The sequence below is a fragment of the Nycticebus coucang genome, chromosome 21, assembly GCF_027406575.1.
Source record: "Nycticebus coucang isolate mNycCou1 chromosome 21, mNycCou1.pri, whole genome shotgun sequence".
In the NCBI taxonomy this organism is placed as follows: Eukaryota; Metazoa; Chordata; class Mammalia; order Primates; family Lorisidae; genus Nycticebus; species Nycticebus coucang.
Window position 1 is genome coordinate 21483035 of NC_069800.1, and position 24194 is coordinate 21507228.

Sequence of the window (24194 nt, forward strand, 5' to 3'; positions counted from 1 at the left end):
ATTGAGATATACTACATTTGTATTTATTTTGAGTGTTGTATTTTGTGCTTATAAGCTCTTTTTCTTTCTTCCTTTTTTAAAACTTTCTTTTGTGTTGATTGAATTTTCTTTTCTCATTTCTTTTGATTTCCTTTACTTGTTTGAAAATTATATCCTCTATTATTTCAATGGCTAATCTAAAAATTGTAACATGAACAATTAGTGATATCTAAAACTATATGACATGTTTACCTTCGTTTCAAACAACACTAAGACATTATAATGCTTTTTCAATAATCATCTCTCCTCTGTCTCATAAGCCACTATTCCATACTTTAGTAATCTAGTATATATGTGCTTCCCTAATAACATCTGGAAAATTCTTAGCTTTTATATTTTCAAATATTGCCTCTACCCCATTGTTTTATTATCTCATACTGAAATTTTGATTAGATGTATATTCTAAATCTATCCGTGTTGTACTTTCATCGCCCCTTCATGTGTCCTGTTTCTTCATTTCTCTTTCTTCTGATAATTTCTTCAAAGCTGTATTTCATGGATTCACATATTAGATGTGTTCATTTCAAAGTACAATTTATAATTTCAATCATTATTCTTTTAATTTATAATAGTTCATTGGTTTCTACTTTGTCCAATTTAACTGGTTGTTCCAATTGACTTACTTTTATCTTCAATTGCTCTATTTTTTACCAGGTTAAATAAACATTCGAAAAAATAAAAAATGAACATATATTTTTTATTCTTTATCTGATTATTTCAATATCTCTATACTTTGGTGTCCCTTGTGTTCTTGTATGTTTTATGAATTTTAATTGTAAGGTCTTATTTGTGAGAGCTCTATCTATAGAAATCTTTTGAGTCCTGGTTTGTAGTGTCTTCCTTTTAACAGATTTGTATTTCCAAGTCAACGAAGGTACAATTGCCTACTTAAAGTAATAAATAGTTTAAATTCTCATTTTGTGGCCAGGCACAGTGTCTCATGCCTGTAATCCCAGCACTTGGAAGGTCAAGGCAGGAAGACTGCTTGAGCCCACGAGTTCAAGACCAGCCTGAGCAAGAGCAAGACCCCCATCTCTAAAAAATAGCCAGGCATTGTGGTGGGAGCCTGTAGTCCCAGGTACTTGGGAGGCTGAGGCAAGAGAATCACTTAAGCCCAAGAGTTTGAGGTTGCTATGAGCTGTGATGCCAGGGCAGTCTACCAAGGGTGACAAAATGAGATTCCGTCTCAATTAATTAATTAATTAATTAATTCTCATTTTGTGGCATTTTCAACAATCCTGGTATTTGATCCCAAGGGACTGTACTCTATAAAGAGGACATTTTCCTCTTCTACATAAGGATATATTACCACTTTACAAGTAATACTGATTCTTATTTATATTTGTAGAACTAAAATATTATTTGTGATGGTACAACTCCATTTCAGTGTTTATAGTTAGTGATTTAAAATGGTTCATTATCAAATTGGCTATTAACTTTGGTCATCTGTTGTACAGCTTTACATTTTTATACTCTGAGTTATTAGAAAATAAAAATACCATGTCTTAATTTTTTTTATTAAATCATAGCTGCGTACATTAATGCATTTATGGTGTACAATGTGCTGGTTTTATATACAATTTGACATACTTTCATCAAACTGGTTAACAAAACCTTCACCTCACTTTCTTAATTATTGTGTTAAGATATTTATACTCTATACTTAGTACATTTGACATGTACCCTTGTAAAATGCACCATAGGTGTGGTCCCACCAATTACCCTCCCTCCACTGATCCTCCCCCCTCCTCACCTCCCTCTCCTCTTTTCCCTTCTTCTTGGGCTGTAGTTGGGTTATAGCTTTCATATGGAAGTGTGGGTGCTTATATATTGATTTCATAGTAAGGCTGAGTACATCGGATAATTTTTCTTCCATTCTTGAGATGCTTTGCTAAGAAGAATATATTCTAGTTCCATCCATGTAAACATAAAAGAGGTAAAGTCTCTATGTCTTAATTTTTATTTAAAATAAAGATAACCAAACAATTTGAGGGAGTGTATAAAATGCTTCACTTCTGCACAAAACATTAACATAATGTCTAAATGAACCATTATTTTCCACTTTTTCAAGTACTGGGAGTCACCCAATGACACAGTAATGGCAGTGTCTTTGAAGTATAATGAACCATTAACTCAGTAAGCATTGTTTGTTTATGGATAACTTACAAGTGATTCTTTTGGTCTTTAGAGGTATTTAAACAAATGCACAATTTTAAATTTTTCTCATCTTAGGAAAACTCCGATGTAAAAGAATTTTCTTAATATTAATTATAAATTTCTTTAATATCTTCTAACAGTTTAAAATAAGAATTTAAAGAGGACATAATGCATTTGTGAATGAAGTACAAGCTTTAGATTTTGAAGTATTTATATCTTATATATATTAGAGATTTTGCCCTTTTAAAGCGATTCTAATGCTTTTAAGTCTATATATCCTCATTCAAGTAGTTGCCTCCTCTTCTTAGAATGTAGATTACTCTTTGGACAAGAAAACACAGGTCCAACTTTCTGGGTTTGGCACAAGGAACCCTTCTAACAACATGATCAAACTGAATACCACAAAACCCTGGAACTGTTTTTCCTCTAAGGAAAAGGATTTTGTTTCATTTTTCTGATATGGTTGTTACTTGACTAAGATCCTATTAGGCAATCCTAAAAGCCCACTAAAGCAAAGGGTGTCATATGTTCACTTTTGTTAGAGTGTCATCTTAGGGTTCCAATTTAACTCAGCTATAACTGAGGCATATCTTCTATGAACTATCAAAACATTTCTTGGTTTTAACTCCTGTAGCAAATGCACACCCACCCCCTAACACACAAACATACACTATTTCCCCTAAGATATGAACCTTCTTTTTCAGTTTTACCACAAATGTCATAAAATGCTTAATGTAAAAAAATACAAGATGGAACACTCAGAGCAGTATGTTTACAAACATCAGGATAAGGCAGCAATGAAGCATGGACAGCAAATGAATAGGATAAATACAATTATCTAGGGTACATTTTATTCCAAAACACTTTTTGTGTCATATTTTAAAAGCTACTAAAACTTACATAGATTACAACCAGAACTTAACTTTCAGAAAGCCATTCAAACATAAGAGGATCATTGCCCTGGTAGTTAACAATTTTTAATTCCAGGTAACAAATTAAAGCCAGAAAATACACATATCCCTCCCCCCCCACCAAAAAGAAAACCTAACTACAATAGTTCTTTATTGATACAAGGAATATAGCTAATACTTTTGCTGTGCTATGAAAATATTTCTTTAACCAAGCATATTAAAAGAGTTGACAGGACCCAGAGTCTACCAGAAAATTCTGGTTAGTTGGCAAGCTGCCTGTTAAGAGAGGGTAACAGCTGGTGGATGGTATTTCAAAATGCAGATTCAAACCAGGAAGCAATAGATTGACACACCCTCTCCTATACATGATCAGTGTCATAGTCTAGCAGAAGGGGAAACAAATCTGAAATGAAACAGAGTCATAATCTAGATTACAACAAAGATGGAACTAAAGTATACAATAGCAGACTCAAATTTTTATTGGAAAAATAACAGGCAAATAGATTTATGAACCAACAAAACCACTATGAGATGCCTTTTCACAATGTCACCTGTCAGCATTGACAGGTGGACTAACAACGGAAAAGAAAATAATATGCTGAGAGTTTTCTTGGATTGACTCAATCCAGATAAATACACTGATGAGATGGATGATTGTCAAAAAAGGTAGACTACACAAAGAAGAAATAAATGTAATTTACATTAAGATTCTGGTTAATTTAACTGAAGGAAAGACAATTTTAGTGTGATTCTATTTATTTATTTAAAAATCACAAATGTAATACATGCAAATTATAAAATTTCAGGTAATAAAAAGAAGCCTAAAACAAAATTAAAAATATTCCTTTCCCCAATATCATCTCTCATATACTTATAAATATATATAATCATATTATACATAGTCTTCTTCAATTTTATTTTTTCAATTGGAAAAGTATTGTGATAACTTTTCATATCAATAAACATGGATATATGGTATGATATTTCAAAGAATTATTGTAATATTATTTATAGATATTTTTGATAATCATAAACAATGCTATAATTAATGTCCTAAAGTCTTTTATGATATTCACAATGTGCAGCCTGAATTCTCACAGAGTTACAGTTTCTCACACACAAAAAAATTACTTCTTTATGCTCCCTTGACTTTAAGAGACTTTTCTGTGCTCCCAGCCTCAGCCCACCCATCCTACTCCAACACAAACACATGCACATATGCTCCAATGAGTCCATACATAGGTACAATCTTGATTATAAAGTTACTTCAGAAAAAGGTGGTCTGAACATTTCTATCCCTACCCATCTTATTTACACCAAATAATATTATACACACATTTTAAAATATACTACTTATCTTGTAAGTACTGGCACATCAACCCTAATATTTTCGTCTTACTTTATTTCCTACTGGGGTAGAAATGTGCTGTTTCCAGCATCCCTATTCCTTGATGGAAAAATATAATTAGATGATTATAATTATAATTATATTATAAATAATTATAAATAATATAATTACTCAGAAATCTGCTCAATTTGGTCAATTCAATAAAATGATTATTTTTGAAAATAGGAAATTTTGTTTTTGATGGAATTAAGTGAGAATTTTAAATTGACTGTACAAACCAGATAAATCATTTACACTGTATAGACCCATATGAATGAATACAACCTGCATCTTCAAAATGATGACATCCTATAGCAAGTCCTACAGCAATACCATACCAAAGGATACTAACCATCAACATAAGTACTACAGAATATCATAGGTTGTTAGCACTCATACTGTAGTCTATATATAGTGAAAAGACTTTCACTTCTGAATAAGACAGGATAATAGGAACTAGATATACCCTCTAGTTAGTAGCATCAAAAATATTAGACAAAATATATAATACAATAATTATCAAACATAGAACATCAGGTAGTAAAGAACAATGATTGGGGGAGGGGAGACAGACTCTAGCTCTGTTGCTCTGGCTAGAATGCAGTGACATCATCAGCTTAGCTCACTGCAACAACAAACTCTTAGGCTCAAGGGATCCTCCCACCTCAGTCTCCAGAGTAGCTGGGACTACAGGCATACACCACCACATGCAGCTATTTTTTTTTTCTTTTTCTGTTTTACTACACACAAGGCCTTGCTCTTGCTTAGAGCGGTCTGGAACTCCTGACCTCAAGGGATCCACCCACCCCAGCCTCCCACAAATCTAAGATTACAGGCATGAGCCATAGTACTCAGCCAAGAATAGTGATCCTTGGGAGAGAAAAAAGATAAAAAATAAAAAAATAAAATGAGGCCTTGGATTTCCCTATTGAGACTACCTGGAGAGATTTTCTATGTGGCAATGTGGGATCGGGGAACAGAGGTGGATCTAGGCAGTCTCAAGTTGAAGAAATAGAGTTTGGCATCTAGCAATGCCACAGCAGCCATAGTTCACTGGCAGAATATTGAAAAGGGAAAGTCACACAGAAGAGCTACAGGGTCTACAAAGAGTACCCCCTTGTATTTTCATCTGAGTACTGGTCAGTATGTACATATGATAAACTATCTGAGGGGAATAATATCTGGCACTCACACATGTCTGAGGAAAATTTATGTTTCAGTTAACCAGAACTGAAAAACCTCATAATTTACAGGTAATCAGAGAGAGTAATCAAAGGATATTAAAGTCTGTAGAAGGAAAAATTAGCCCCAGAATAATACCTGCTCTGGGACTAACAAGAAGGCAACACTTAAAAGGTTCAAAAAACTTCCTAGTAACTCCAATGCATCCCAGAACAAAAGTGAAGATATTGATAGGAATACAAAAACATTCCACACCCAACATGATATATTTCAAAATGTCTGCCATCCAATTAACAATTATAATGCATGCTAAGACAAGGAAAACTTAATTTGTAAGAAGAAAAAAAGTAGAAAGGACAGAAATGAGAAAATTAATAAACAAGGGAATTAAAAGAATCTTTATATTCTTTATGCTCAAGAAGAAGGAAGAAAATTTAAGGATGTTAAGTAGGGAAATAAAAGATTTTTAAAAATCAGACTTCTAAGAACTAAGAAATATAATACAGGAATTTAAAAATATAGTAGGTGAAATTAAAAACCAGAAAATACTGAAAAAATACTACTAGTTTCAAGTTAGTATTGAGTACATGGGATGCTTGCTTTTCCATTCTTGAGATACTTTGTTAAGAACAATGTTGTTTAACTCTATCCAGGTAAATATAAAAGATGTCCATACATAATTATTATGGGATAATAGAGTGGGATAAGTTAAAAGTGCACACTATAAACTACTCAAAAAACTTATAACTAATAAGCCAATAATAAAAAAAAAACAAGATGATATATTTAAACCTAGAAATGATATTTTTATTAAAGGTAAACAGTCCATAATAATCAGATTGGATTTTGAAGATTAACATCAAACTGTATGGTGACTATGGACAATCTCCTTTAAATGTAAAAGACACAAAAAAGTTAAAAGTAAAAACAATAACACAGTATATACCATGCTAACACTAATACAGGAAAATTGCAGTAGCTATGCTATTATCAGACAAAATAGGTTTCAGGGAAAATAATATTACTAAGAATAATAAAGGTTTAATTATGATAAAAGGATCTATTCACCAAAAGTACATCATTATTCTAGAAATTATGCACCTAGTAACAAATATTCTAAATACATAAAGCAAAAACTATAGATCTGCAAGGATAAATACACAAATCCACAATGACAGTTATAGATTTCAACACCTCTCTTTCAATTATTAAAAGAACAAGTAGAGAGAAATTAGTAAGAATATAGAATAAAACTATCAACCAAAGGATTTAATTGACACAGAACACTCCACTTGTCAATATCAGAACACAAATTTTTGTCAAATGCACATGGAACATTTACCAAAATAGACAACATCCTGTACCATATAACAATTCTCAAAGACTGAAAAGGATTCATGTCATACTAAGTATGTCCTCGTATCACAATGGAGTTAAAATTAGAAATCCACAGCCAGAGCTGGCAGCAGCAGTGCTCATCTCTAGTCCCACTTATTTGAGAAGCTGAGGAGAAGGATGGCTTGAGCCCAGGAGTTTGAGTCCAGCCTGGAAACACATAGCGAGACCCTGTTTATAAAACAAATTCTTTGTATATCCATGACAAAAGGATACCTGGAAAATCCCCAAATATTTGGAAACTAAACTATATACTTCTGGATAACCCATGGATCAAAGAATAAATTAAAAGAGAAATTAGAAAATATGTATAGATGATTAAAATTAAAATACAATATTCTAAAATTGGTGGATTGCAACTAAAGCAGTACTCAGAGAAACATTTGTAACACTGAATACCTATATTAAAAAAGAAGAAAAGTCTCAAACAATGACCTAAGATTCCACTTTAAGAAAGCAAGAAAAAAGACTAAATGAAACTAAAAGCAGAGGAAAATAAATAATAAATATTAAAGAGGACTTTAAATAAAAAACAGTAAAGAACAGGGAAAAACCAATGAAATCAAAAGCTGGTTCTTAAGTATGGAGAATCCTCACAGAGCTAAAAATAGACCTTCCATTTGATCCTGCAATCCCATTAGTAGGTATCTACCCAGAAGAAAAAGAGTCATTTTATCATAAAGACAACTGCACTCAAATGTTTATTGCAGCTCAATTTACAATTACAAAGATGTGGAAACAACCTAAATGCCCATCAATCCATGAATGCATGAATGGATTAATAAACCATGGTGTGTGTGTGTGTGTGTGTGTATACCATGAAATACTGTTCAGTTGTAAAAAAGACGGATACTTTATATCTAATTTAAAACTAGTAGATTAACAGCTACAGGTTCACATAAGAGAAAAGCAATTAAATTCAAGAAAGATGGGGTGGGGGAAGAGAAAGGGGATTACAAATTCAGTAAGTTCCCACCTAAGAGGTACAATGTAAGGGTATGTGGTGCACCTCTTAGGTGAAGGACTTATGTACAACTCAGATTTTGCCTTACAAATACAAACAATATAACCTAATTGTATGTAACCTCATGTTAATCCGGGGTGGCGGGGAAGAAGCTGGTTCTTTGAGAAATATCAACATGACTGATAAATATCTAAGTCAGCTGATCAGGAAATAAAAATGGAAGACTCAAATTACCAAAATGAGGACTGAGAGAAATGGCATTATGAAAGATTATACATACATTAAAATAATAACAATAAAATATTACATTTTCATGCTAATAATTTTTAAAAACTAGATGACATTGACAAATTGATTGAAAAGTTCAAACTACCAAACCTTATACACACACACAAAATCTGAATAGTACTATATCTATTATATAAATTAAATTTATAATTAAAAACCTTCCTCCACAAAAAATAAACCATAATTATCTCCAAGCAGATATCTTAATTGGTGAATTCCACCAAACATTTTTAGATAAAATAATGCCAATCCTACATTAACTGTGACAGAAAGTTGAAGATGAAGGAAAGCTCCCTAACAAATTCTGAGACCAAGATTCCCTAATACCAGAATCAGAAAACACATCGTAAGATAAGAAAACTTCAGGGTAACATCCTGAATCAATATAGATACAAAAATCTTAAACAAATGTTAATAGATCCAACAATATATAAGAAATATAATATATTATGAACAAAACGAGTTTATTCCGGAAATATAATGATGGCTTACACTCAAAGGTCAACCTATTAATTCACCACATGAACAAAACAAATAAGAAAATACTACAATTATTTCAATAGATATAGAAATAGCATTTGACAAAATCCAACATCAATATCTGATTAGAGGAAAACAATAAGAGTTCTCATCACACTAGGAATAATAGGCACCATTTATATATTTAAAATAATAAAACCTGCAGTTAACATTATACTTCACTGTGAAAGAGCAAAAGCTTTCCCCTAAGATGAAGAAGGCAAGAATGCCTTCTCATGCCACTTCTATTCAGCATTGTACTATAAGACAAAAAAAAAAGGTATCCATATAAGAAAGGAGGAAGTAAAACATAACTATGTAGAAAATCCTATATAGTCTGTGAAAAAGCCTCTCATTGGTGCTAATAATTTCTGTATAAGTTGATCATGAATTGTGTATCACTGTAAAAAGTTATCTCACTCTGTTCTTGTACATTTTTCATTATGTTTAGTGCAATACTAAAAACCTTGAAAAATACCATGGAACCTGTACAAAATGTCACTAGTGACACTGAAGGTGTTCCCAAGAAGCACAGAAGTGAAGACATTTCAAGAAAAAGTTGAATTGCTTGATATGTACCATAGATTGAGGTCTACATCTTTGGTTGCCTTCCATTTCAGACAGATGATTCATCTTATAAACAGACAACATCAACTTGTGATATCCATAAATACAGTACAGGACTGAAAATGTACTCTCTCTTCCTTGTGACTTCCTTCATAACATTTTTTTTCTCTAACATACTTTATTGTATCAATACAGTACATAATACATATACAAAATATATGTTAATTAACTGTCATCAGTAAGGCTTCCAGTCAGCAGTTTTTGAGAAGTCAAAAGTTATACATGGAATTTTTGACCACACAGAGGTTCAGCACCCTTAACCCCACATTGTTCAAAAGTTGACTGTATTTAGAATTTTAAATGACTTAGAACTACTTACAGAAAAGTTGTCAACAGAAAAAAATAGTAAAAAGAAATTAAAAATTGTACCAAAAAATAGAGTGTCATTGCAGATGATGGTGGAATAGAAAACTTCAGGGGCGGCGCCTGTGGCTCAGTCGGTAAGGTGCCGGTCCCATATACTGAGAGTGGCGGGTTCAAACCCGGCCCTGGCCAAATTGCAACCAAAAAATAGCCGGGCATTGTGGTGGGCGCCTGTAGTCCCAGCTACTCAGGAGGCTGAGGCAAGAGAATCACTGAAGCCCAGGAGTTGGAGGTTGCTGTGAGCTGTGTGAGGGCACGGCACTCTACAGAGGGCCATAGAGTGAAACTCTGTCTCTTCCAAAAAAAAAAAAAAAGAAAACTTCAGGAATTGGTGTCTCCACAGAAAGCACTTGATGAGACAAAAACTGTCAGAATAAACTACACTGTTTCAGAACCCTGAAGTCTAGTGAAACACTTGTAGTGTCAGAGGGAATACTGAATGAAAAAGAGGTCTTGTAAATGTCAATGAATTTGGCATTTTACGTAGCAGCCACATCCTTCAGCCCTAATCCCTAGCTCCACAGCTGGCAGCTATCTGGCTGGGGCAGACCATACTCTTCATGTGACTTGCTACTGGTAAAGTGGGCAGTAAGGACTTTGTCCTCCAAGAACTGAGGAGAGGGGAGCAGATGTGGAGTTTGATACATTTGGCTGTTCTACTCATTGAGGGAGGAGAAGAGAGTCTGGCCATTGTTTCAACCCTATTGGGCTAAAACAGCTTCCTAGGCAATTATCTGCCAAAGGAATTTAAAGAGACAGACATTTATCTTTCTTTTCTTATTGGAGCCAAACCTTAAGGAATTTTCTGTAAGATCATTGGCTTACCACAAAAATAACAAAACAGAGACTTCAATGATTGTGCATGACAAAGAATATGGTTTTGGAAGAAACAGAAAAAAATCACTAAATAAATGGAAAACTACATTACCGAGTAGCAACAGCAATTCCTGGGGAGTGCAAAGAATCTGATTTCCATACTTACCACATTACAAAATTCAAAATGTCCAGTTCTCAATTAAAAAAAAAAAAACTGCAAAGTATACAAAGGAACAGGAAAGGAACAGGAAAGTATGACCCAGTCATACTTTTTTTTTTTTTTACAGAAAAAAAATCATTCCTGAGAAAGTCCAGCTTTGGGGCTTATAATTAAAAAAAAAAAAACTTTAACTTAAGCTCATGAAGCTGAAGTAACCATGGACAAAGAATAAGAGAAAGTCAGGAGAATGATGTATGAATAAGTAGAGAACATCAATAAAGAGAAAAAAATGTTTAAAGAAATTATAGAGTTGTAAAGTACAACTAGAATTAAATATGTACTAGAGAGTTAAACAACAGATCTAAGCAGGCATAAAAAATAGTCTATGAACTTAAGAACAGGGCAATTGAACTTATCCAGTCTGAGGAGTGAAAGAATAAAGAAAGATAAAGACAATCCCTACGACCTGAGGGACACCATTAATCGCACTAAATATGCATTCATAAAGGCCCAAAAGAAGAAGAGAGAAAGAAGGGGCAGAAAAAAAATTGAGCAAATACAGTCATTCTTCTTTATTCACAGATTCCACATTTACAAATGTGCTTAATCACTAAAATTTAATTGTAACTTCTAAATCAATATTCATGGTGCTTTCACAGTCATTCCCAGACACATGCAGAGTAACTAAATATTTGAGTCAACCAAAGTGCAAGTTTCCAGCTGAGAATGAACAAGGTGAAGTTCTGCCCTCTTATCTCAGCTCTCATACTCAATATCCTTGTTGCAGTCTATTTATGACATATTTTCATATTTTTGTGTTTTTATAGTGATGTCATTCTTTGAAATGGGCCCCAATCATAATGCCAAAGCACTATCTAGTGTTCCTAAGGACAAGAAGTCTGTGGTATATCTTTTGAAGAAAATATAAACTTCATTCCAGCACAGTGCTATTGGTTATAAGTTCAATATTAATGGATCAATATGGTACATGCAGAAAAAGGTAAAAGAAATTTGCTCCTCAATACATGAGGCCAATCCAGAAAATGCTAAAAGTAACATCTGCAGTGCATGATAAAGTTATGGAAAGACAGTAAAGCAGCTAAATTTGTGAATCCATGAGAAGACAACTGATAACAAAAACCACAGTGGATGGTATTGTTCTAAAGCCAAAAGTCAGAGAAATTTAGTCATGTGATCCAGAACCAGGAAAATGTTAACTCCTACTGGTTAATGTTTAAGTATAAAGAAATACTGCATATATTTAATTATTTGTAAGAAATAAACATTAAATAATGTGGCTTTTTAAAAAGCACATATCAAACAAGGTTATGTATTGGTTGACAAAAATGCTGTAACCAGAGACTCACAGGAACCTAGTCCTATATTTCCTCTAGGAGTGATGGCTTAGAATTCACTACTTCAGTTTTTATGTTGATTTTATTGAACATAAACTGCTACAAATAAGAAAATAATTGTAAAGAGACTGTATCAGTAATCCAAAACCTCCCAACAAACAGAAATCTAGATGACTTTACTAGAGAAGAATTCTGCACAATTTAAAGAAGAATTAATATTTTCAAAGTCTTTCAAAAAATAAAATAGGAGAGAACATGTCTTAACACATTCTATGAGGCCAGTTTTACCCAATACCAAACGTTAATATAAAAAAAGTTAAACACAGAATTACTATAGTACCCAGAATTTCCTTCCTAGACATATACTCAAGAGAAATGAAAGCATATGTCCATGCGGAAACTTGTATGTTTATAGCAGCCTTCTGATAGCCAAAGGGTGGAAACAACCCAAATATCAATGAAAAATCAGCAAATGAATAACCTGTAATACACACACACAAAAGAATGAAATACTGATACATGCTACAACTTGAATGAACCTCAAAAACATTAAGTGAAAAAAAGCTGGATACTAAAAGGTCACCAACTATATAGCTCCTTTATATAAAATGTCCAGCATAGGTAAATCCATAGACACAGAAAGCAGACTAGTGGATGTCAGAGGATGAGGAAAGTAGACTATGGGGCTGGACTACTTAAGTAGGAGTGGGGTATTCTTCTGTAGTGATGAAAGGCTTTTGAAACTAGAGGTGGTGGTTGTGGAACATTGTGAATGCACTAAATGCCAATGAATTGTATGCTTCAAGATTCTGTTACGTGAATTTCATCTCAATTAAACAGAAGAGAAAAAATTAATCCATGATGTTCTATTACTTCTCCAAAATGAAACTGTTCTGTCTCTACATCTCAATATCTTAAATATAAAATCTTAAATACCTTAAATATGTCCTCTGGTGCCTGAACAGAGTGCCCTGGAGATCCAAGCACATTTCCAACCTCTTATTTTCACCCCCAGGGAAGTTGCTCATCTAATCAAAATGCCATGGGCAACCTGCCAAATAAACTAAATGTTCCCCAAAGCCTATTTTATACTGATAGCTTGGATCTGCCACTACTTATCCCAAGTTACTGACCTGTCCTAATGACTCCTAAATTTGGATGGTGGGGTGGGATGGTTCAGTGGTACCCCCTCTCTGCACAAGCCACTTTTCTGGCAGACTCAACTATCAACAACACAGTTAACAAACCAAAAGATGGTCAAAACAACTCCTCACCCCCGGTCCTTACATTTACTAAAGCCCTTGAACTAGCCTGTAATCATGATGAAGTTATCCAAGGCCCCATTTATTCATAGACTATTTAATATTGCTGAAGCTACATTCTTTGAGCCATGATTTTTGGTTTTCCAAAGCTATGCTTAATAGGAATAGCAAATTAGAAGGGAGACAAGAGCTTCTACTCAACAGCACAAAGACTACAGAACAGCACAAAGACATCAGTAGTAGAGGCTGACCAATTAGAAAAAGCCCAGATGTAAGAACTCAGGCAGCATAATTGTTTAGAGCTATTTGATTAACAGGAAAAACAACTTTTGTAAAGTAATCAGTACATGTGCACTAAATTATCTTCACATTATCCCAAAGTCATCAAGAAACAGAGAAGAGTGAAATACAGTTTTGTGGTACTTATACCCAGTATATTTAAAATCAAACTATCTGGCATTGACAGAGAGAGCAACTATTTTATGGGGAAAAAAAAATGTAACTTTGATGCATTATTCCAGTGAATAACATTAATGGAATTTAGAAGTTGGTTATATTAATCAAGAAATATTCATCAATATATTCCATACTTATAAACACCTATTAAGGAGGGAAAGTAGCTTTAACTTCATTAACGGGTAATTATAGTTCAGTGGAAAGAGCCCCAGGCTATGGATACCTAGTAACTTATCTGCCCCTGCCACTTCTTTCTAGTTACGTGGCTTTGCAAGCATGTGACCAATTCTGTCTTATTTTCCTCTGCAAAATAGATAAAATAATATCTACTTCATAGAAAGTTCAACTGTATTTAGTGGTTAAAAAACTTAGAGATTTCACAACTCCATAAGGTATTACTGGAAGGTAATAAAAAACGTTTCAGAGAAAGAATATGATGAATGTGGAAGCCATAATCAAAAACCAAAACTAAGAATTTACTAGGAGAATCGCCATGACTTCTCAAGCTACTGTTGGCAAAAGAATCCTGAAGACCACATATTTCCATCAGTTTGGCAATTAGTTACGTTATTGATCAGCAGAGTTCATCTGCTATCAGACTCATTTCCCTCAAGAGTAATTTTGATCATGTCACTGGTGTTTCCCTGGTTTTCTGTTTTCAACCCTACTTTTGCTCAACTTTCTTGGTGATCTCGTTGAAGGCCATATGCTCATGCACCATCCATCTCCGATTTGGTCTCTCTCATGCACTTTAAACATATGAGACTATGAAAAGCCATCAGAGAAGAGAAAAAAGAATCTGGGGATGAAGAGTATGGTAGGATTCATTAGAGATAAGGCTATCATCACTACAGTAGAATTTTAGAAAACTATGAATTCTACAAGATAGATTTTTATAGAATGCTACTGTACACCATAGCGCTACATAAAGTCAGACAGATGGAACTTTCCATCTTTAAGCCAGCACTTTCTAGGAATATGCCTTTGGGTGAGCGTCTTTATTGTCATCAGGTCCTCATTTGGTAAACAGAGATAAAAACAGTACAACTGCCTCGGGGTTATGATGAAGACTAAATAATATATGGCCCTGAATGCATTTAGCAAAGGGTCTGGGACACATTAGGTACCTAACAAAAATCAGTTGTATCGGCATATATAACAGGCCTTCAATAAATACATATGCCTTCAGTAAATATGCTTGAAAGTGTAAGTGAATGATGTCTGTTCTTTAATGCTAATAATATGCAGGTAATAGAATCATTAGTGCAAGATCCACATACCATTATGAACTCTTCGGCATGTGCTGGATAGATCTGAGCATGAATGTGCATGTCAGTGTTTTTAAATCATTTGAAATTTGAAAAGGGCAGAATTTCAAATTGAACTCTGGGAAGGAATAAATATGCTAATTTCACAAATATCATTTTAAAGTGGAACATATATGTCCCAGTAAGGGGTCAGTATGGAACAGAAATACATGGGCTTAAAAATTGGCTTCTGCAAGTAAGAGGCCACCCACTGCCCTTGATTATTTTGGAAGTCCATTAAAATCAGTTAAGGAAATAGATACTAAAAACTTTAAAGTTCTTTTATGTTTACTTTCTTCAAGTAAAAATACTATCTTTGACATGTAGTCTTTAAAGGGTTACATTACTAAGGATTAAACTGGCCCATTAAAGGAACAAGATAGCCCAATGTTGATACTTATTTTTAAATTGTGAAATGATAAAAGTAATTTTTTGTCCCATTTTAGAGTATGATTCACAACAGAGTTAATGGAAGTTAATGTAAACAGCAATAAAACAATAAAATTGTAATTTGATAAAGGTGTAGCCATGCACATTTTAATAAAAAAGTATATAACATGTACAACTAAAATGATAGATGTATCATTTTACTCTCAGAGCTTTATTTAAGAGTATTCTATCTGTTTCCATAGGGGAAAGTCACTTTAGAACACACTTTACTTTGCCTGAAAGAACTTTTTCTCCACTGATACTAAGTTGAGATGTCATAATGTTAATCAAGAGCATTTACAATGAAAATTTTTCATTGTAACTTGTCACCAATTTGATGGCTTCTATAAATCTCTTAGTCTGAGCTTTAACAACCCCTGATTTCTTCTGGCACCTTTGAACAGAGCAGAGGGGTGGGATTTATAAAGCACCCTCTATGTTTCTTCCTTCCTTTACCTGCATTCCTGATTCATAATTACTATAAAAACAGGTTTCTTGGCCAGAAAAGAACTCCTTAAAATTTCAAAAAAAAACTACAAACAACTTCCAGGTACTCTAAAGTATATCAGATGGAAACTCCAAAAATGGAATGAAATGTTATTTAACTTCACCTAGCAAAAATTACCAGGGTTGTGACAAGAGTTACAATAAATTCAGTTGCATAAGAATTACAAGTACATAAAATAAACACTATACATTGGGCTTGTAGCTTCTTGAGTTTAAAATCTTTCAGGCTGTTCTCCAATGCATATGCCTTTCCAATACATTTGCCTCATTTTGTGCACATTACATACACTTGCTCAGACTCCATTTACACTTGACAGATGGGCGCATCACTCATGCCATTTCCTGTTTAGCTCCATATTTTAAAATCAACTGCAATGGAACATAGAATGGCAACAGATTTCAATCAATATCTACACAAGAAGATATCAAAACCCTTTCTTCTTTCAAATAGAAACAAAACATTTATACTTATATTAACACAACTTTAGTTCTTTCCTTTCCTGGTGTCAGTTATCACTAGTATCAGTTATAAAATGTTAAAAGCCTTGGTTTTGTACATAATTTTTCAAAAATAACTTTATTTTTTAATCGTCATCAAATAAAAACTCTAGACTAATAATCTCAAATGTTATCAAATTTTTCTGTTCCTTAATACCAAAAATTCATTTCCCAATGACTTTCTTTTTTTTTTTTTTTTTGGCCAGGGCTGGGTTTGAACCCACCACCTCTGGCATATGGGGCCAGCGCCCTACCCCTTTGAGCCACAGGTGCCACCCTCCCAATGACTTTCTACTTCAATAAAATTTCTCCATCCTAAAAATCTCCAACTTATGTGAATTTGAATCCTACGGGTATCAACAGAACTATATCATTAGAGTTAAGTAACATGAGAAATACAATGGACTTCATTTACTTTATACTAAAGTATTTTGGCATTTTAAGCCTCCTCTTAACATAAGTCTAGGTTTCCAAGAAGCATGTGTAAACTAGTGAATAAAACATTTAAGTGGCTGAAGTTGAAGAAGTGAATAGTTAATATGAACAAAATTGGAAAACTATAAAAGATTTGAACTTATATTTCCAAGACTTATAATGTATTATTATAAAACTCTGGTAAAAGACTTAATGAAAAGACCATATAAATTCTTCTATTGAATGCAAACAAGAAATCAAGGAGGAATTGGGGGACAAAACTTTGGATTACCACTTTAATAGATAAAAGTTAAACTTAATAAAAAGTTGTTTTTTATTTCTAACAATAACCTCATTTTTATCTCTTAAAAAAAATTCAGCTTAATTGAAGGATCCATATAGCACATACATAAAGTTTCTAAAGTGTTTAGAAAAACTCAACACAATTTCTCTATTATTAATTTTCTAATTACAAGTTATAATCTTTGACGAACATTGTATTTAAATGCACTGTTAGATTAGAAAAATTGATTTACATAGCTAACCATGTCATTCTGGGCTTTATAAAGTCTTTCTATCCCAGTAGGATAAATAGCTAGCATCATCAGTCCTCTGAAGCTGCGACCAAGTACCCAGGGCAACTCAATAGCAAAGACGGAAGTCAAAATCCAAACATTTCTAAGTGATATAGTTTTGCTTTATTCACAAGTTCAGTGTATTTGTTTGTTTGTTTACTCTTTACTTCTCATGGTGCTGATCATAGTTAAGACAAGTTCCTGCTCCAGAAGCCTTCAGTCTGGGGCAGGAGAGATGGAGATGGATTGCTTCTATACAATGAAGAGTATAGGAAACACATGGGGACTTCTGTGGTGGTCCCTTTATCAGCACTTTACTGTTAATTGACAAATTTAAGAAAGCACTAATGCATTCTTAATCCTAGATTAAGAGAGATTAATTGTTAATCCTATATGTAGAGAAAAATTTGTAGGTTCTCCCACCAAATTCTTCCTATAAATATCCCCTCGTGAAGCAAACATCAAATTCCTGTTTGCAACTTAGGGCAGACAGGTTTCTTCAAAGTGTGGTGTATTGGGCAGCACCTGTGGCTCAAAGGAGTAGGGCACCAGTCCGGGCCATCAACTGTAAAAAAAAAAAAAAAAAAAAAGTGTGGTGTATTTGATTCCAGTGGTTTACAAGGTGATTTTAAATAGCAAACATATGCACATTTTTAATTTTAGTAATTATGCGTTGATTTGAAAATGTTGATTTTGGGTGTTTTTAATTAAATTGATTTTGTAAAAACTGTAGTAACAAAAATAGCACTAAATCAATGATAATACAAGATTACTCAGTTATAACAAAGATTCTAAAGGTGATTTAAGAATGACTGAAATTTGAAAAATCCTAAGGCTGCATCTTGGAAAACATGGAATACTAGACAAACTCACCCTTTATAAGAATTCATGTTAACTTTTTCAGGATTAATCCCATTGTAGTATATGTGGTGCAAGAACAAATGAAGCAGTATCATTTTTATCATCAAAGTTTGATTTTTAAAAACTTACGATCATTTTCTTTATAGTCAGGATTTCAAAATCCTATTTAGTTCATGGACCTATACAGTTGAGACAAATGTCTCTCTGTCTTTCTTCCCCCCATCGTGTGACTGTGAATTTAAAAAGTGTACTAGATGCTATTAGGTCTGGCAGAGAGTAAAACAGGTGGCAAGGAAGTGGCAAAGGGCAGGGAGCAGGAACCAAACTGTGTCTAGAAACTGTTGCTGGTGGGAGCTCCTAGTGACCTTTAACTGACCTGTGGCTCATTACCATCTAATTAACATAGCAAGGATGGAGTTTTCATGAAGGATTCTGGAAGATGACTGTGAAGTAAGGTTACATACCTAATATGTTAATCACCCCAAAAGCAGGAAATGACAACCAATTCTGCCACGAGAAAGGCAGGACAAATTAGTAAGCACACAAACACAGTGTGTGCTCAGACTTCAGGGTCTCTCTCCATTTGCAGAGAATGACCCGTCTCTCCCTCTGAGACATACTTGCTTTGCAGTAAATGATATGTGTGATTGCTTTGTATCTGTGATCACTCCATCATCGTCTTGACTCCGTACAAGTACTCATTCTTGACATAGGAACCACGAGACCAGGGGATATCCAGACAGACCTAACGATGCTGTCACAGCAGCAAATGCCAGCACAGGATGAAAGGAGGAGGGCTGAATATACAGTTGTTGTTGTCGTTTTCATGGAAGAAAATCTTATTTTCTGGTTTTTGGTATAAATATAAAGAGACAATGAATCTATTTTTAGATGAAGGGGCATGCCATTTCTCATGCAGAACATTTATATAGGAAACACCACTCACACTATTACTCCTTACTGCTACTACCACCTTCCTTTTTATAATGGGCATTGTTTACCATAAGTGACAAATTATGTTAGTGAAAAATTCTGCCTAATCTATCTGGATTTATTCCACAAAGATTTATCTGCCAACGATTATTCTTTCATAACCATTGAAAAAAAAAGATCATATTAAACACTGAACTTATAAGAACTATTCCAATAGGATCTATCACACTTTCAAGGGGGATTTCTGTTCTCTACATATCTCAAAAATAAAAATCCATGCCAACAATCACTCATTTGAAATCTTTAAAGCAAAATGTTCTTTAAGATCCAGAATCACTTCAATTTTACAAAGGAAATATAGTTTATATACACTATATAATATTCCCTACGAGATCTCAGATAGCATTACCTAATTCGATATATGAATAGTTCTATTCTAAAAGATATTAATATTTATATTAGGTATGATTTTAAAAAGACTAAATAGCCTGATATCTGTGCACAGTAGTCTCCTATTCCAAAAAGATTCTTGTCAGGACAGGTTTTGCTTTTGGAAAAGGGAATTGTGAATAGGGAGTATAGACTTGTTTATAAATCAAAAGATGAACTAGTTTGCAAAAAAAAAAAAAAAACTTTCTAAGGTATTTTTATAGGCACTATGTGAACACAATGTAAAAGAGAAAAGACAAGTCTGGACCAATAAATACAGAATGCCAATAATACAAAAGAATAACATAATAGATATTCAAAAGGCACTGAATAGCCAAGATAATTTTGAAAAAGAAGAAAGTAAGAAAACTCAAACTTCCTAATTTCAAAACTTATTACAAAGTGACGCCAATTGAAGCAATGTGATAGTACTGTAAGAACAGACCCACAGACCAATGGAATAGAATTGGGAATCCAGGAAAATAAACGATACATCTATAGTTAACTGGATTTTGACAAGGGTATCAAGAACATTTAATAGAGAAATAAAGTCTCTTCCACAAAAGGAACTGGGACAACTGGATTTCTACATGCAAAAAAATGAAGTTGTACTCCTACCTCATTCTATATACAAATATTTACTTGAAATAGATCAACAACCTAAATATAAGAGATTAAACTATAAAAACCCTTAGAAGAAAACAGAAGGGCAAATCTACTTGACCTTGGATTTGTCAGTGGAGTCTAAGATAAGACACCAAAAGCACGAGAAACAAAAGGAAAAATACATAAATTGGATATCATCAAAATTAAAAACTTTTGTGTATCAAAGGAAACCATCAAGAGAGTGAAAAAACAACCCATCGGAGAGGGAAAAAATTTGCAAATCATACATCAAATAAGGGTAAATATCTAGGACTTTAACCAAACTAAAAAATGGACAAAGGACTTGAATACAGTTTTCTCCAAAGAAGATACATACACAGCCAGTAAGTACATGGAAAGATGCTCAGCATCACTAAGTGTTAGGGAAATACCAGTCAAAACCACAGGGAGACACCACTTAACACCTAGTGGGATGGCAAAAACAAAGAATGAAACAACCCCCCCACCCCCACCACCTCCACCAAGGAACAAGTGTTTACAAAGATGTGAAGAAATGTGGACACTTACACTTTATTGGTAGGAATGTAAATGGTGTAGCTACTGTGGAAAACGTAGGTGTTTTTTAAGCAGTTTCTAAAAAGCTAAACAGAGAATTACCATGTAACCCAGCAATTCCACTATATCCAAAGGAATTAAAAGAAGAAACTCAAGCAGATACAAGTACGCCAACGTTCATCATTCATACAGAACGTGGGAATGACAAATCTGTCTATCAACAGATGAGTGGATAAACAAAACGTGGTATACAATACATGTACAACAATAGATTATTCAGCCTAAGAATGTACGAAGTTCTGATGTAAAGCTGGGCTGGGGACAAGGCAGGTGGCGGGGGCTGGGGGTGGGGGTGGGGGTCGACCAGGGCAGCGGAGGGGCTGCCTGAGTCCGAGTCGAGCCTGTGCCTGAGCCCGAGCCTGCCCGTGTGGGTTCGTCTTGGCGGGTGAAGTGGAGACTCCGAGCCCAGACCGGGGCTCAGGAGACGCAGAGATGCAGATCTTTGTGAAGACCCTGACAGGCAAGACCATCACCCTTGAGAGTAGAGCCTATTGACCATCGAGAATGTCAAGGCCAAAATCCAAGATAAGGAGGGCATTCCACCTGACCAGCAGCGTCTGATATTTGCAGGCAAACAGCTCGAGGATGGCCGCTCTCTTTCAGATTATAACATCCAGATAAAGTCTACCCTGCACCTGGTGCTTCTTCTGAGAGGCGACATCATTGAGCCTTCCCTTAGCCAGTTGCCCAGAAGTACAACTGCGACAAGGTGATCTGCCGCAAATGCTGTGCTCGTCTGCACCCCCGCGCTGCCAACTGTGCTGGAAGAAGTGTGGCCACACCAACAATCTGCGCCCCAACAAGAAGGTCCAATAAGGCCCTTCCTTTCTCCACAGGGCAGCCTCCTGCCCAAGACCCATGGCCCTGGAGCCTCAATAAAGTTACCCTTGCATTGACTGGAGCAGTAAAAAAAATAATAAAAATAAAGTATGACATGTATGAATTTTGAAAACATCATGCTAAGCAAAATGAGCCAGACACAAAAGGATAAACATCATATGATCCTACTTATATGAGGTGCCTGGAATAGCAAATTCATAGGTAGACACAAGTAGATTTCCATGGATTGGGGGTAAGGTAGAAATAGGGTCTAATGATTACAGAGTTTACGGTAATGAAATTATTTTGGAATCAGGCGGAGGTGATAGTTATACAACATTGTGAATGTACTTATTGCCATTAATTGTACATTTAAAAACGGTTAATTAGCTAACTTTATATTGTATATTCCTTGCAACTACAAAAAATTAATTATGTAATACACAAAAACCCATTGAATTATATACTTTAAATAGGTTAACTATACATGTAAATCATATCTCAATAAAGTTGTCAAAAAATTATGTCAACAAAAAAAAATCACAACATAACTGCCAATTGATAACACCCAAGGTATGAAAGTCTGTAGCAGACTGTACCAGTGAAGAATACAGATTCTGGAAGTCTTCCTGGATTTGAATGGGGGCCTCACCTCTTCCTGACTTCACACCCTGCTAAGTTACCTTACCTCTCTATGCCTTGGTTTCCTTTTCTCCAAAATAAAAATTATTCCATATACTATTGCCCTGTAGATTAAAAGAGTCAATATTTTTAAAAAGTACTGAGGACAATCATTATTATTATTGCACAAAGTGCTTGGAAAGCAGCATTACTGAGGTTTGAGATAGGTAGATTGGAGGAGTCACCGTACGTCTAGCCCACTGAAGAACCACCACTTGCTTCTTAAGAGACGTAAAATTTGTCTCGAAAAACATTTGTTGTAAATGAAATGGAACAAATGTGGAGTCTAAAAATTACCATTGGGGGAAAGTCTTTACGACTAGAAGGCAGATGAACAGAAAGGAAGACAATAACCAAATTTGCCTAAAAAGAGAACTGATATGATAAGGCATAGGATAAAGTAGTTAAGGGAAAACCAGTACAAGTTCTAACAATAAAGAGCTTAGGTTCCTACCCTCCTTGGCAATTTTGACGGTGAATTAGATAGATGGTTGAAGCCTCACAAATTACAAAATAAGCCACCACAAATTCCCTCATGCTCCTACACAAGAAGTAGTTGGGATATTTAATTACTGTCACAAACGTACTCAACAAACACAACTTTATTTATTACGGAAGGCTGCAGGCCAGATTCTTTGGAAAGAGACTTTGAGGTAGAGGGTAATTGGAGGTAGAGCTCTTGGGAGTAAGGGAAGCAAGAGAAAAGCTGAGCTGTGATGCAATTGCAACAGAGTCCACTGGAGCTGGGATGGCCCCTCAGAATCCTGAACTAAGGCAAGAAGGGGGTGTCTTTGTACTCCATACGTTGACATGTCATTTTAAGTGAGCTACAACTATGGAGGGGAAGGTAGTTTTAAGTGAGGAGCTCCCATCAATCGAAGACAGCTCCCAGAGGAGCCTGGAAACCAGCACAGCCAGTCCTCCTCCCAGCTGGGGCATGACTGTCCCACTCCAAAGCAGTGCACCTTAGCACTCACCATATTAGTTGTGGTCTCCAGGTCTGGAAACCTGCTAGGAATGCAAATTCTCAAGTCTCATGCCAGAACTACTAAATCAGAAACTCTGGAGGTGAGCTCTAGTCACCTCTTTCAATGAGATCTCCAGGTAATGCTGATGCATGCTCATTTAAGGCCCACTACTACATATACTGTGTAAAATATGAAATGTGCCCCAAATTATTTCACTGCAAGAAAAGTTACCACACAGCCTACACTATTATCAATATATACTATGGGCTAATATTGAATACTACTGGAAAGTAAAGAAATTCAATCACTTAGAGCCCTGACTCTGGGTTAGCCACAGAGCTGTTGGTTTATGGACTTGACGGTAATTACTAAGCTGTAGCAATATCTGAAATGGCACTTTATATGTGACACAGATCAATGGAAAAATGAATTAGCAAAAAAAAGTTATACCCATGTCAAAAAAAAAAAAAGTCCACAAAAACAAAAGAACAAGCTAAGGGCAAAAAGGGAAAAGTAAATTGAGATGGGCAACTCTGGCCAAATCCAATTTAGTTGTGTCTGATTCTCTCCTTGAGCTTCTGAAAAGATCTGCTTGTGAAGAAATACCAAGATGAGTTCAGAAAAGAGGCAAAGAATGGCCTCAAAGCAATTTATGTCTCCTAAAGATGTGG

General features: G+C 34.7%; 1 protein-coding gene and 1 pseudogene across 1 annotated transcript in view; one reads left to right on the forward strand and one right to left on the reverse strand.

The window, feature by feature from the left end:
* MACROD2 (mono-ADP ribosylhydrolase 2) overlaps nt 1–24194 on the reverse strand; it is a 2256418-nt gene that overhangs the window by 1781302 nt on the left and 450922 nt on the right. The window lies entirely within an intron of this gene.
* Nucleotides 21485–21871, forward strand: LOC128573707 (ubiquitin-60S ribosomal protein L40-like; annotated as a pseudogene).